The sequence below is a fragment of the Gossypium arboreum genome, chromosome 1 (genome assembly GCF_025698485.1).
Source record: "Gossypium arboreum isolate Shixiya-1 chromosome 1, ASM2569848v2, whole genome shotgun sequence".
Classification (NCBI taxonomy): Eukaryota; Viridiplantae; Streptophyta; class Magnoliopsida; order Malvales; family Malvaceae; genus Gossypium; species Gossypium arboreum.
In genome coordinates, this window is record NC_069070.1 from 72524770 (window position 1) to 72537873 (window position 13104).

General features: G+C 36.0%; 1 non-coding gene across 1 annotated transcript; it reads left to right on the forward strand.

The window, feature by feature from the left end:
- The first annotated feature begins 7456 nt into the window (after positions 1-7456).
- On the forward strand, positions 7457-7563 carry LOC128282561 (small nucleolar RNA R71). The gene has a single exon (XR_008272884.1). It is a non-coding gene; the product is annotated as a small nucleolar RNA R71 (small nucleolar RNA).
- The last annotated feature ends 5541 nt before the right edge of the window (positions 7564-13104 follow it).

The window sequence follows — 13104 nt, forward strand, 5'->3', positions numbered from 1 at the left end:
AGCTGCAGTGATGTGGATGTGAAAAATCACTAAAAATAGTAGAAATGGAATTAAATAGTGAATAAATTATGTAAATGAACCTTGATGAGTCTATTTTCATAGGAAAGTAACAAAATGATCATATGAATAGTATGTTAAGAGATATTTAAGTTTTCGTGGGACAGGGCCAGAACGTCTTCTGGAGTCCCTGTTCCAACTTTGGAAATTCATTATAAATTTACCAGAGATAATTAGAAGTCATACCATATATGTACAGATTCCTTTTTGAGTCTAATTTCTGTAGAAACAAACGGCATCAGTATTGAAGCCCTGTACAGGGAGATATCCAAGTTGTAATGCACAAAGGTCAGTGTAGTCAATCCCTGTAACATGGGGGACTTTAACTAATAAACTGTACTAATTGGCCCGACCAAAAATTCTAAAAAAAAAATTTTAGATGCATATATGAGTCTAGTTTCAGGGAAAAATCATGAAACTGATTTTTGAGTTGTGGAACTCAAGATATGATTTTTAAGGTGACAGTGACACAGTTAGCCGGCTGTCTGGAAATTTTTAAAATGAACTGTGCAAGTAAGTAGATTAAGCCCGTTAACCCCTCGTGTCCGACTCCGGCGACGGTCTCGGGTACGGGGTGTTACAATTTATTCACTTGACTTAATCTGTAGAAATCCCTAATTTATGTTACTATGTAGAAATCCCTGATTTATGTTACTATCTCTTTCGAGACTAAAAACAACTGACTCTAGGTTGATTAATCGAAACCTCTTTCTAATTAAACCCCTATTGCCACATTAACTCGATATATAGAGTCCCTTATTAGATTTGACTCTAATCTTGCATATTCATGTCGTCCTATCTCTAGGATTGCATGCAACTCTGTTTAATTATGGATGATATACTCACGCAACTCTGCTTAATTATGGATGAACTACTCTTAAACAGGGACTTTTGCTCCATTGAATAAGCACATCAAAAACCTGAATTAATATCCTGGAATACTAAAGCAAGGGTTAAATTCACAATTAAGAATAAGAACAAGTATTTATCATATAACTCAATGAGTAATAAGATTCGTCCTAGGTTTCATCCCTCTTAGGTATTTAGGAAGTTTAGTTCATAATAATAATGGAAAACATCTCAAATTTTGAAAAACAACAAAACATAAAGAAACCCAAAGATTTTTAGGAAATTGGATGGAAATCTTCAGTCTTGATGTAGATCCTGCCTCTGAGGTGATCTAATAGCTGTCCTTGAGTATTTTCTGTCTTCAACTCTATGTGTCCCTTCTAATCCTCTTCTAGGGTGTCTATATAGACTTTTGAATGCCCAAAATAGCCCAAAATTAGCCTTTTCCGAGTAGAACTAGACTTGGGCTTGACAGGGACACGGCCGTGTGCCACACCCGTGTGCAAGTTCTCAGGCCGTGTGTAATTCTGACTTGGATTAATGTCGACATGGCCATGACACACGGGTGTATGGATCACCCGTGTGGAAGTGCCCAGGCCGTATGAAACACTGATTTAGGCCCAATTTGTCCATTTTTGGCCTGTTTCTTGCTCTTTTCGCCATCCCATGCTCTCCTAAGTATAAAACATGAAATTAAATGATTAGGAGCATCAAATTCAATGAAACCAAGGAAAAATCATCCATAAATATTCCAATCATGGGGTAAAAATATGTATATATTATGGTTTATCAAATATCCCCACACTTAAGCATTTGCTTGTCCTCAAGCAAAATCCTCAACTCACAATTAAAATAAATCCTTCTCAACTTATAATTCTCATCAATAATGTTCGAAATAATTCACAAGTAATCATACATTAAGAGCTTAACTAAAAGAACATTAAAGTTTCAAACAATCCAAATTGAGCATTTCAACCATAAAATCATAGGTATCCCCCTTTATCTAAGTAATCACCATTTAATTCCAAATTGACAATGTTGACATCCTCACTAATGATTTACTCAAATCACTCAAAGTGTTTAAGGTTCAATAATTAAGCATTCAATAGTCAAGCATGAAAAGTTATTACCATAGGCTTGCATGAAAATCAAATCTCCACCACTATAATGAAATGATACACAAATCAAAAGGTCTTTAACAGGGTTGTATTAGGGCTTGGGTTAAAGGTGTGGATAAAGGTTGCAAGAGAGGGTTAGATTCGAATATATGTATTATGTTATCTGTTTGTATGCATGCTATTTGTGGGGATGTACACACTGAGTTTGCGAAAACTCACCCCTTTATTTATTTTATGTCAGGTAATCCTCAGCAGTAGATGGATCGGTGTGGCGGAAGGCTCGATGGTGACCACTATTAGACTCATGGATTTTTGAGTAATGTTTATTTCATCTGTTCAATTTTTTTTCCTATATTTGTTTTGGGATTTAATTTTTGGACTTGAGCTATTTAATTTGGGTTTATTTTGGGGTTTTTAAATTATTAAGTTGTTGATTTACGAATTATTGATGTTTTAGCTTCTGCGTAAAAGAACGGTTTTCAAATAATAAATGGAATAAGGATTTCTCAATTTAAGTAACGATATGAATGATTTTAACTTACTAAGCTTTTATAAAATCACTCTCATGTAACGCCGCCAGATTCAGCCAAAACATCTAGACCGGGTTTGGGGTGTTACAATATCAGAAAAGAGAGAGAAAAGTGAAACTGCCTTGAATTTTTGGATGAAATCCTTGGAAGAGCGAAAGCAAGAATTGTAGTGAAAGCCGAATGAAAGGCATGATTCTGAGGTACTAATAAGAAAATAAACACCACTGTGGAAGAGAATTAAGGGATCACTTAATAATAATAATTATAAAGATAAACATAGTTCAAAATAATAATAAAAAACATAAGTCTTCAAAAATAAATAAGAGACAAAATAGAATTGTAATAAAAATAAAAAAATAATAATAATAAAATAAAGGGACTTAAAGGTCATCATCATCGGATGCCTCGTGGGTCGACGGTGCCGAAGGAGAGATGTGGAGTGGTGATAAATTTGTCGAAGAATGGCATCGATACTGTCGAATTGCTCAAAACACTGCTGCTCAAAGCGAGTGAATGGCTCAGATAAATCTGTCAAAGTGGCAGCAGGAGGTCGATGACTCAATGGTGGTGGTGGGGGTGGCTCCTCGTGAGGGGGAGTGACATCATCAGTAATGTCCTCTAGCTCATCCTGGTCATCGGACTGAACGAGTCTGTACTGAGGTGGGTCGAATCCACAGTGTCACTCTATCATCCTCATGTGGATCATGCTAGATATTCCTTGAGGAGACATCTGGCCTACTAGTGTGAGTGTCGGTGACATCTCTAGAGCGTCGAAGAGGTCGAAGTGTTAAGCGAGGTGAGTCACGTAGGGTCCAAGGCAAATGGGACCCCTCCTATGGCGGTCCGTCTGGTGGCGAAAAGCAAAGGCAATAAAGTATGCCAAATCAAATACATGGCCAGTCGCCATGCTCCATAAGAAGTAAGCATCGGTGGTGCTAACGACGCCGATGCTCTCTCTCCTCTCAGTCAAGGTATGAGTCAAGATAGCATGGATGTAACGTAGTACTGGTGGAAGAGAAGTCGCCTTTGATCGACTTGCATCATAGGGAACAATACTCGTCGTAAGGTCGGTCCAACAGTAAGAGTACGAGTAGTGTATGTGCCGGTGAAGTTGTAAAAAATTCTCGGAAGCCATGAACTCCTCCGTGTAATGGCCCAAAGTAGCTCCACACTCTAGTACACTCATGTGCCTTACGAGTCCACCAAGTCTAAAAATGATAGTACCAGGCTCGTCATGTGTATTCATCACATGGTGTAGATGGAAAGTAGTGCAAAACTCCAATGCCAGCTCTGAATAGGTAGGCTCGATAATTGTAAAGAACTGATCCCACAGGGCAGTATCGAGATGGAAGCGAACAAGGTGAGCTAGTTAGACCTTCTCCAAAGAGGCCCAGCCAATACATCGGCCCACTCCCAATGGTCATATTCGAAGAAGCTGAAACAGGTCGTCCTGTGGGCTGGAGAGAAATCGAAGCAGAGGGTGACGAGCTTCAGTCGAGGCGCTCGAGGAGGTTACGCCAGGACCCTTCCGCTTTTTTGAACCGGGGACGATAGTCTTCTTGCCTCGCGTATTTGTCATTTATATATTTGAAAATAACAAAAGTCAAAAATAGTACCAGAGATTTAATCACGAGTCAAAGGAAAATAATGTAGAATCTAAGTAGTAAAAATAAAAATATAGTCCTAAAAAGAATATTCCTAACACTAATCATAACAACGACTAGAATAATAAGATAATAGAGAAAATAGAAACATAATAAAAACAAAAATTGAAGACTATAGAAACGAAATAACAAAACCGATGGATGCCAATACTAACAATAAAATAAAGCAAAATTGAAAACAAAAACTAAAACTAAGTAACAATAATGAAAATAATCCTAACAAATATCAATAATAATAATGAAGACTTATTAAAACTAAGTAAATAAAGAAAACTATACTAAAATTTAAAATAATAATCAAAGAAATAAAGAAATAAAGAATAAAATCTGAAATAAAAGAAAGGTGAAGGTAGAAGAGGGAACCATGGGTAGTGGTCGGAGGTACCGGTGGTTAGAGGCAACCACGGGGGAAAGGGTACGGGCATGGGCTGTTTGGTGATTGGTGTGGTGCGAAGGTGGAAGGGGATGAAAAGGAAAAAAGAAAGGAAGGGGAAGGGAAGAAAGGATGGGGTGAAAGAAAGAAAAAAGGAGAAGTAGGGGAGAAGAGGGGTCGACCGGCTGTAATGGTGGCTAGATAGGGCGAGAGGCTGCAGCGGCTAGGTTTTTTGGGGGAAGAGAGATTGAAGAAGAAGAAGAAGAAGAAAATAAAGTTAGGGTTGGGGTTTTAAAGGGGTACGGCCGTATGAGACCCGTGTTAGGCCACACGGCCATGCCACACACCTGTGTAGCTCGAGTTTAGCCCGTGTTTATTGCAAAAATCAAATGCCTAATCGTCACACGACCTGGGGGCACGCCCGTGTAATCAGGTCGTATGGTTCACACGGTCGTGTCGCTCGACCGTGCTCTTCATTGTTCGCTTCTCCCACGCCCGTGTGGTATCCCACGCGCCCGTGTGCCTTACCCGTGTAACTCTCTAATTTGTTTGAAAATTGAAAATTTTGGGTCCAGTTTTCACACGGCCTAGGACACGTCCGTGTGTCCAGGCCGTGTGCTTCATACAGTCGTGTCACACGGTAATGTGGATCAAATTTATGACCGTGTAGCTCAATACTTGGGGATTTTTAGCCCTGTTTTCACACAGCCAAGGACACGCACGTGTGTCCAGGCCGTGTGGGTCACTGTTCCTACATAAAAATACAAAAATAGCTAAAATAAACTAGTTAACGGTGTAGTGCTCAGGTTGCCTCCTGAGAAGTGCTTATTTATAGTCTAAGCTCGACTCACCTCATATTTTCACGGTCACGATGGGGTGAGAAGTTGAAACTCTTCACCTCTACTATCGATTTTATCAAAATAAGGTCTGAGTCGAGTATTATTCACCTTGAAAGTTTCAAATTCAATGTGTGTTACCTCAACTGTACTATGTAGGAAGATATTCAATATCGTGATGGGAATTGCTGCGTTTGCATTATACCCTGAAGTAGCAATTCGAGGATCCTTTTCATTTAACAATACTTTATCCCCGAACTTAAATTGCTTTGTTTCATCCCTACGCTCATCATGGCGTTGCTTTGATTCATCGTGTACTTTTGGTTTCTCCTCGATATGTGTTCGCCATGCGTCTAGTTCATCGATCTGAAGCCTTCGTTCTTCGTGAGTCGCTCTGTTTTTGTGGCATGGATTAGAATGAAGCTCCATCACATTCTTCCTAGAGGACTCCTGCAAAGAAGTTTGAGTTGTAATATTACTCAAATTATCAGAACTTAAACAATCATCTCGATTACTAGATATTTTAGTAAAATCACGAGCTTGAAGTTTAATCGTGTCATCTCCTACATGAAGTATCAATTCACCTGTGCCAACGTCAATGATAGTTCTAGTAGTTGCTAAAAAGGGCATTCTTAAAATTAAAGGTACGTTACTATCCTCATCCATGTCTAAAACAACAAAGTCAACTGGGAATATAAATTTGTCAATTTTGACAAACACGTCTTCAATAATACCCCTAGGAAATCTAATTGTTTTATCTACCAATTGAATGGTCATCCTAGTTTGTTTGGGTTTCCCAAGACCTAGTTTTTTACACATTTTATAGGGCATGACATTAATACTTGCCCCTAGATCAGCCAATGCATTCTTAATATTTAAACTACCAATTAAACAAGGAATAGTAAAACTCTTTGGATCTTTCAGTTTGTTGGGTAGTCTATTTTGTAAGATGGCTGAGCAAACTGTGTTTAGGTCCACGTGTGACGCATCATCTAACTTTCTTTTATTAGCCAATAGCTCCTTTAAAAATTTCATTGCGTTTGGCATCTGCGAAAGAGCTTCAATAAACAGTAAGTTAATATGTAATTTTTTTAATAATTTAAGGAATTTACCGAATTGTTCGTCTGTGTGGTCTTTCCTTGTCGTATTAGGGTATGGCACACGAGGTTTATACTCCTTGCTTACTGGTTTCTGTGTACCATTGCTTACATCAACCTTACCTTTATCTTCAACATTATCTTGCCTCAGTTTCGGTTCAGTTTCAACTAACCTTTCATCATTGTGCACAGTAATGGCATGAAGTTGCTCCTTTGGGTTAATTTTAGTGTTACTTGGTAGGCTACCTTGTGGTCATTTAGAAATCAACTTAGCAAGCTGCCTTATTTGAGTTTCGAGCCTTTGGATCAACACTTGTTGATTCTTAAGTGCTGTTTCAATATTCTAAAAATGAGTTTCTGATACCGAGATGAATTTTGTGAGCATCTCTTCAAGGTTCGGTTTCTTATCTTGTTGTTAAGGTGGTTGTTGAAAACCTGGAGGATGTTGTGGTCTTTGATTTCCTTGACCACCCCACGAGAAATTGAGATGGTTCCTCCAACCTGCATTATAAGTATTGCTATAAAGATTATTTTGAGGTCTAGAATTATTACCCATATAGTTGACTTGTTCCTTCTCGGTGCTAGGGTTGAAGGATGGATAATCTGCATTCTGTGCTCCTCCTCCATTTGAATCACACCTCATCACTGGATGTACCTGAGTAGAATCATATAGACCATCAATCTTTTTATTTAAAAGTTCTACCTGGTTAGATAGCATAGTAACCTTGTCGAGGTTAAAAACACCGGCTACTTTTGTCAGCTTTTTTCTCATAACTTGCCATTAGTAGTTATTCAGTGACATCTCTTCAATAAATTCGTAAGCCTCTTCAGGTGTTTTATTGTTTAAAGTTCCATCGGCGGCTACATCGATCAGTTGCCTTGTTGAAGGGTTTACACCGTTGTAAAAAGTCTGAACCTGCAACCTTAGAGGTAACCCATGGTGAGGGCACCTTCTCAATAGATCCTTGTATCTCTCCCATGCATCGAAGAGTGTTTCTAAATCCATCAGCACAAAAGAAGAAATATCATTCCTTAGTTTAGCCGTTTTAGCCGGCGAAAAATATTTTAGTAAAAATTTTTCTGTCATTTGTTCCCAGGTAGTGATTGATCCCCGTGGTAACGAGTTTAACCACTATTTAGATTTGTTCCTCAATGAGAATCGAAACAATCGAAGGCGAGTGGCATCGTCAAAAATGCCATTGATCTTAAAAGTGTCACAGAATTCCAGAAAATTTGCTAAATGTGTGTTTGGATCTTCGTCCTACAAACCATCAAACTGAATAAACTGTTGTATCATTTGAATCGTGTTAGGTTTCAGTTCAAAATTATTTGCAGGTACAGCAAGCCTAACTATACTCGATTTAGTTCCTGTTAAAGTAGGTTTAGCATAATCATACATAGTACGAGGAGCAGGATTCTAATTTACTGGATTTGCAGTAACCACAGGAGGTAGCGGATTATTCTAATTTTCAGCCATCTCCTTGGTTGTGGTGTGAATATCATCCTCTTGCCCTTCCTCTATGTATTTTAGGTTTCGCCTTATTTCTCTTCGGTTTCTGCAACCTGTGCTTTCGATCTCACTGTCAAAAAGTAGAGGTCCTGACGGATTTCTTTTAGTCATAAACTATAAAAACCTGCGAGAAGTAAATAAAAGAAAACTTAGTAATTTAAGCAAAATTAAAAATAGAATTAAATTACAATAAAAATAAAAATGGCTAAAGTAATAAAAATTAAGCGTTCCTAATATTTTAGTCCCCGGCAACGGCGCCAAAAACTTAATGGTTGTGAAACTAACTGAAAATTGACTTAAGGCAAGTGCACTTATCGAACAGTAGTATAGTTATGGTGAGACCGAAAATATCGTATCCATGAGGACTAAAAGTACTAGTAATTACTATCTTCTTATTATCTAGCCTAAGAATTAACGAAATTTTTTTAAACTAAACTAATTATCTAATTAACTAATATTACGACAAAGATTAGAGCTGGAGAATACTTTTTAGAAAACCAATGGAGAAGACAATACCCAAGGAAGAATCCACCTAGACTTCACTTATTACCTTTGAATTAGACGATTTATTCACTTGACTTAAATCGTAGAAATCCCTGATTTATGTTAATATCTCTTTCGAGACTAAAAACAACTGACTCTAGGTTGATTAATTGAAATCTCTTTCTAATTAAAACCCCTATTTTCGCATTAACTCGATCTATGGATTCCCTTATTAGATTTGACTCTAATCTGGTAGATTCTTATCGTCCTATCTCTAAGATTGCATGCAACCCCACTTAATTATGGATGATCGCATGCAACCCCACTTAATTATGGATGATCTACTCTTAAACAAGAACTTTTGTTCCACTGAATAAGCACATCAAAAACCTGAATTAATATCCTAGAATATTAAAGCAAGGGTTAAATTCACAATTAAGAATAAGAACAAGTATTTATCATATAACTTAATAAGTAATAAGATTCGTCCTAGGTTTCATCTCCCTTAGGTATTCAGGAAGTTTAGTTCTGTAACAGCCAAATTTTCAATGGTGTCGGAAACAGTGATTCGAGATCACTAAATTCGACAAGTAAGTTTAGAAATTTTAATAAATAATAATTATGGGCCAAGCGCGAACTTAAAGAATTTTTTTTAATTAGTGAATTTTGCGATTTTAAAAGAATTAATCAGGTATATTGGGTTGAAAATGAGGTATCGAGACCTCAAATTCATAAACCGAGCCATAAATATTTTTATAAATATTTATGGAGTGTTATTAAGTTAGTATTAAAGTTTCGTTAGAAAATTTTAACGTTTGGTTAGTCAATTAATTAAAAAGGACTAAATTAAAAAAATAGTGCGAAATTTGTTAAATTGTGATTAAATAGGTTAAGTGATAAAAAAGGAGGAATTTAAAAGGCAATTGGACCCAAATTGTATGGGCTGGACGGTTGGGCAAGAAAATCAGCAAAAAGACAAGGAGAAACAAAGGCAAAATGGGAACTTTTGCAAATTAAACATATAAAACAAGACAAAATTGAAAAATCTAGAGATATCATCATTTTTCTTCAGAAAAAATGCCATGGGAGATCTGAAAGTTACTGGTTTTTCATACTTTAAAATATGTGAGTTCAATTCTTGCCCTTTTCTTTGAGATTTTTATGTTTTTGTGACTTTTACAATTAGGTCCAAGTGTTTAATTCATTAGTTTTTGATTTTATGGACAAATTTGAAAGCTACCATTGATAAGTGTTGGCTGTTTATGATGAAATAAAATGAATTTGAAGCTTTGATTTTGTTGTTTGATGATTTTATCAAGTAATTTCAATAGAAATTGATTTTAGGACCTAATTATGAAAAAGTTGTGAATTAAGGTTTAGTGTTACAATTTTGATTTTTAAAGGTTGTATAATAGTTTAGAATGATGGAATAAAATGTTAATTGAGAAAAATTAGCTTCATAGATGGGCTAATTGAGCAAGGACTGAATTGTATGACCTGTGAAATTTAGAGGAAAAATGGTAATAAACATCTTGAAGTAAAACAGTTTTGGACAGCAGCAGTAGGTTACCTTTGAAAAATCACCATAAATTTTAAAAATCGAATTATAGGATGAAAAAATATTGAATTAAATCTTATTGAGTCTAGCTTCTCATAGAAGAAACGGTGTAAGCAATTGAATTGTAAATTATCATATATAATGAATTTTGTGAGACAAGGTCAGAATAAATTTGGGTTCCCCTATTTTGACTTTGGAAAATAACCAAAAATTGGATAAAATTTATTTGAGGCTTAAATTTATATGCTTAGAATCTTTAATGAGTCTATTTTCAATAGAAATCAACAGGAACATTATCCGAGTTCTGTACTGTGATATAATTAATTTTTAGTGAAAAGAGGTCAGAACTATCAGATAGTGAAACAGGGGAAACTTAAATGAATAAACTGTACTAATTGGCTAAACCAAAAATTCTGAAAATTTTATGGTGGAATTATAGGTGAGTCTAGTTTCAAGTAAAATTTACGGATCTTAATTTGGATCTCTGTAGCTCGAATTATAAATAATTGAGTGACTATGACTCGTGTGAATAGCTTGATGTGAGCATTAATAAGTAAATTGTGAAATAGTACTTACAAGAATGTTATATACATTAAGGATGTGGAATGGAGAGGAGGAGGAGGAAAATAAATGATATATGTTTATAAGAAAACAGTATGATAATGATACATATCATGACATGTATATATATAACTAGTTTCAATATGATGCTTGTTGGGTATGAAGTTGGATTGACATGTCTCAGGCAAGTATTTTATTCCGCGCATCTGAAATGTAGTATTTTATGAAAATATGATCTAGCTTTAAATATGAATGCTTGATGATTAAGTTGAAAATATTTGGTAAGATGATAATCATGGTATAAAAGTATAAGTTGTACCATAATAGACAAGGTAAAATGAGTATGAGAGATACATGTATGATGACATACAAATACTATGTTTGTAGTTTAATTGAGAATGTTTAATCATTAAATGAATACCTTGTTATATGCTTTTGATTTTGTATGAGTGTGTAAGAGATTAAGGTTGACCAAGGCTTGGAAAATAGCTTAGGTATTGACCATACAGGTAGAGACACGGCCGTGTGTCTCATCCGTGTATGGAACACGACTTTAGGACACAGGCGTCTGATGTAGCCGTGTGCCCCTAAATTGATAATGATATCATAAATAGAAAGCTCCACGGATAAGGGACACGGGCGTGTCCCAAGCCACATGGGCGTGTGGAATCCACAAGGCCTAATCACATGGGCATATGGGTACTGTTCACAAGTAAAATTTTTAAAAAAATTAAGTGAAAAATTTTATGAGAAATCAGTTAAGTTCTGACTTGATTTTAATGTTCATGTTGGGCTTCGAGGGCCCAAATAAAGGTCGTTATATATATATGAGCTCAGAAAGTGAATAGTAATGTTTCGATTAATCTGTAAATGTTCTGTATGTACTGGTAACATTTTGTAACCCTGTTTCAACGATGGATACGGGTTAGTGGTGTTACAAGTTCATCATAATAATGAAAAACATCTCAAAGTTTGAAAAACAACAAAACATAAAGAAACCCAAAGACTTCTAGGAAATTGGATGGAAATCTTCAGTCTTGATGTAGATCCTGCCTCTGAGGTGATTCTAATGGCTGTCCTTGAGTATTTTCTGCCTTCAACTCTGCGTGTCCCCTCTAATCCTCTTCTAGGGTGTTTATATAGACTTTCAAATTCCCAAAATAGCCCAAAATTAGCCTTTTCCGAGTAGAACTAGACTTGGGCTTGACAGGGACACGACCGTGTGCCACGCCCGTGTGCAAGTGCTTAGGCCGTGTGCAATTCTGACTTGGATTAATGTCGACACGCCCATGACACACGAGCATGTGGTCTACCCATGTGCCACACATGAGTGTGTGGATCACCCGTGTGGAAGTGCCCAGACCGTGTGAAACACTGATTTAGGCCCAATTTGTCCATTTTTGGCCCATTTCTTGCTCTTTTCGCCATCCTAAGCTCTCTTGAGTATAAAACATGAAATTAAAGGAGTAGGAGCATCAAATTCAATGAAACCAAGGAAAAATCATCTATAAATATGCCAATCATGGGGTAAAAATATGTATATATTATGGTTTATCACCTTTCTCGTTTTGATATTGCAGATTCGAGGACGAATCCTTTTATGAAAGGGGGAAATGATACAAGCAACTCAGTCCAATTTAAAGACCATAATAAAGATGGGCTTAGTTTCCCTCAAGGCCCAACTATGAGATCCAAATCAAAACAGCTAAAGAGAAAACTCAACTTATTTGTTCAAGACTTTATAACGAACAAAATTCAAGAAGAAAAGTTGAAGCTTCAAGAAGATGGATTTTGGAGCAAGAATGAATTAGAAGGGACTAGTTTTGAACGTGGGTCTAAACTTTCAATCTATGATGACAAGCCCACATGGAAAATGTTAACAAGCTTAGGCACTTCACTTCAAGGACCCTAATTGATCCCACAAGCCTAAACATTTCATAATGGGTTCCGGCGTTAAGCTTAATTTTTTTTATATATGAGCCCAATATTGTATTTATCAGCTCTTATTATTTTATTAATATTTTATTCTGAATATTTGATAATTAATAAGTATTTTAAGTTATTTAGGAGTTTTATGTTAACAAGAAAGTTTAGTTTAAAACTACTTCTTGTTCGAACAAATTAGAGTTTAGTATACTTAAGAGTTATATTTAGATTTATTTAGTTAGCCTATGTACATAGGCCATTGCATTGTACACAAATCAAAAAATTCATCATTATTCAACTTCTCTTTTGAGGTAATAAATTCTATTTGAGTTTTCCTTTTTTCAAGAATTTCTCTTGAGTTCCTTTTAGAAGACTTTAAACAATCTTTTCCTTGACAAGTTTGCTTTCTTGGAGGGGAAATTAGAACCGCTTGAAGGGGTTGTGATAATATTAGTTTGAAAACTATATTAAAAAAAATTTTCATTTATTAAAAAAATTTCCTGCAATTATTAAAACTATATTATCACAAAAAGTAAATCAAG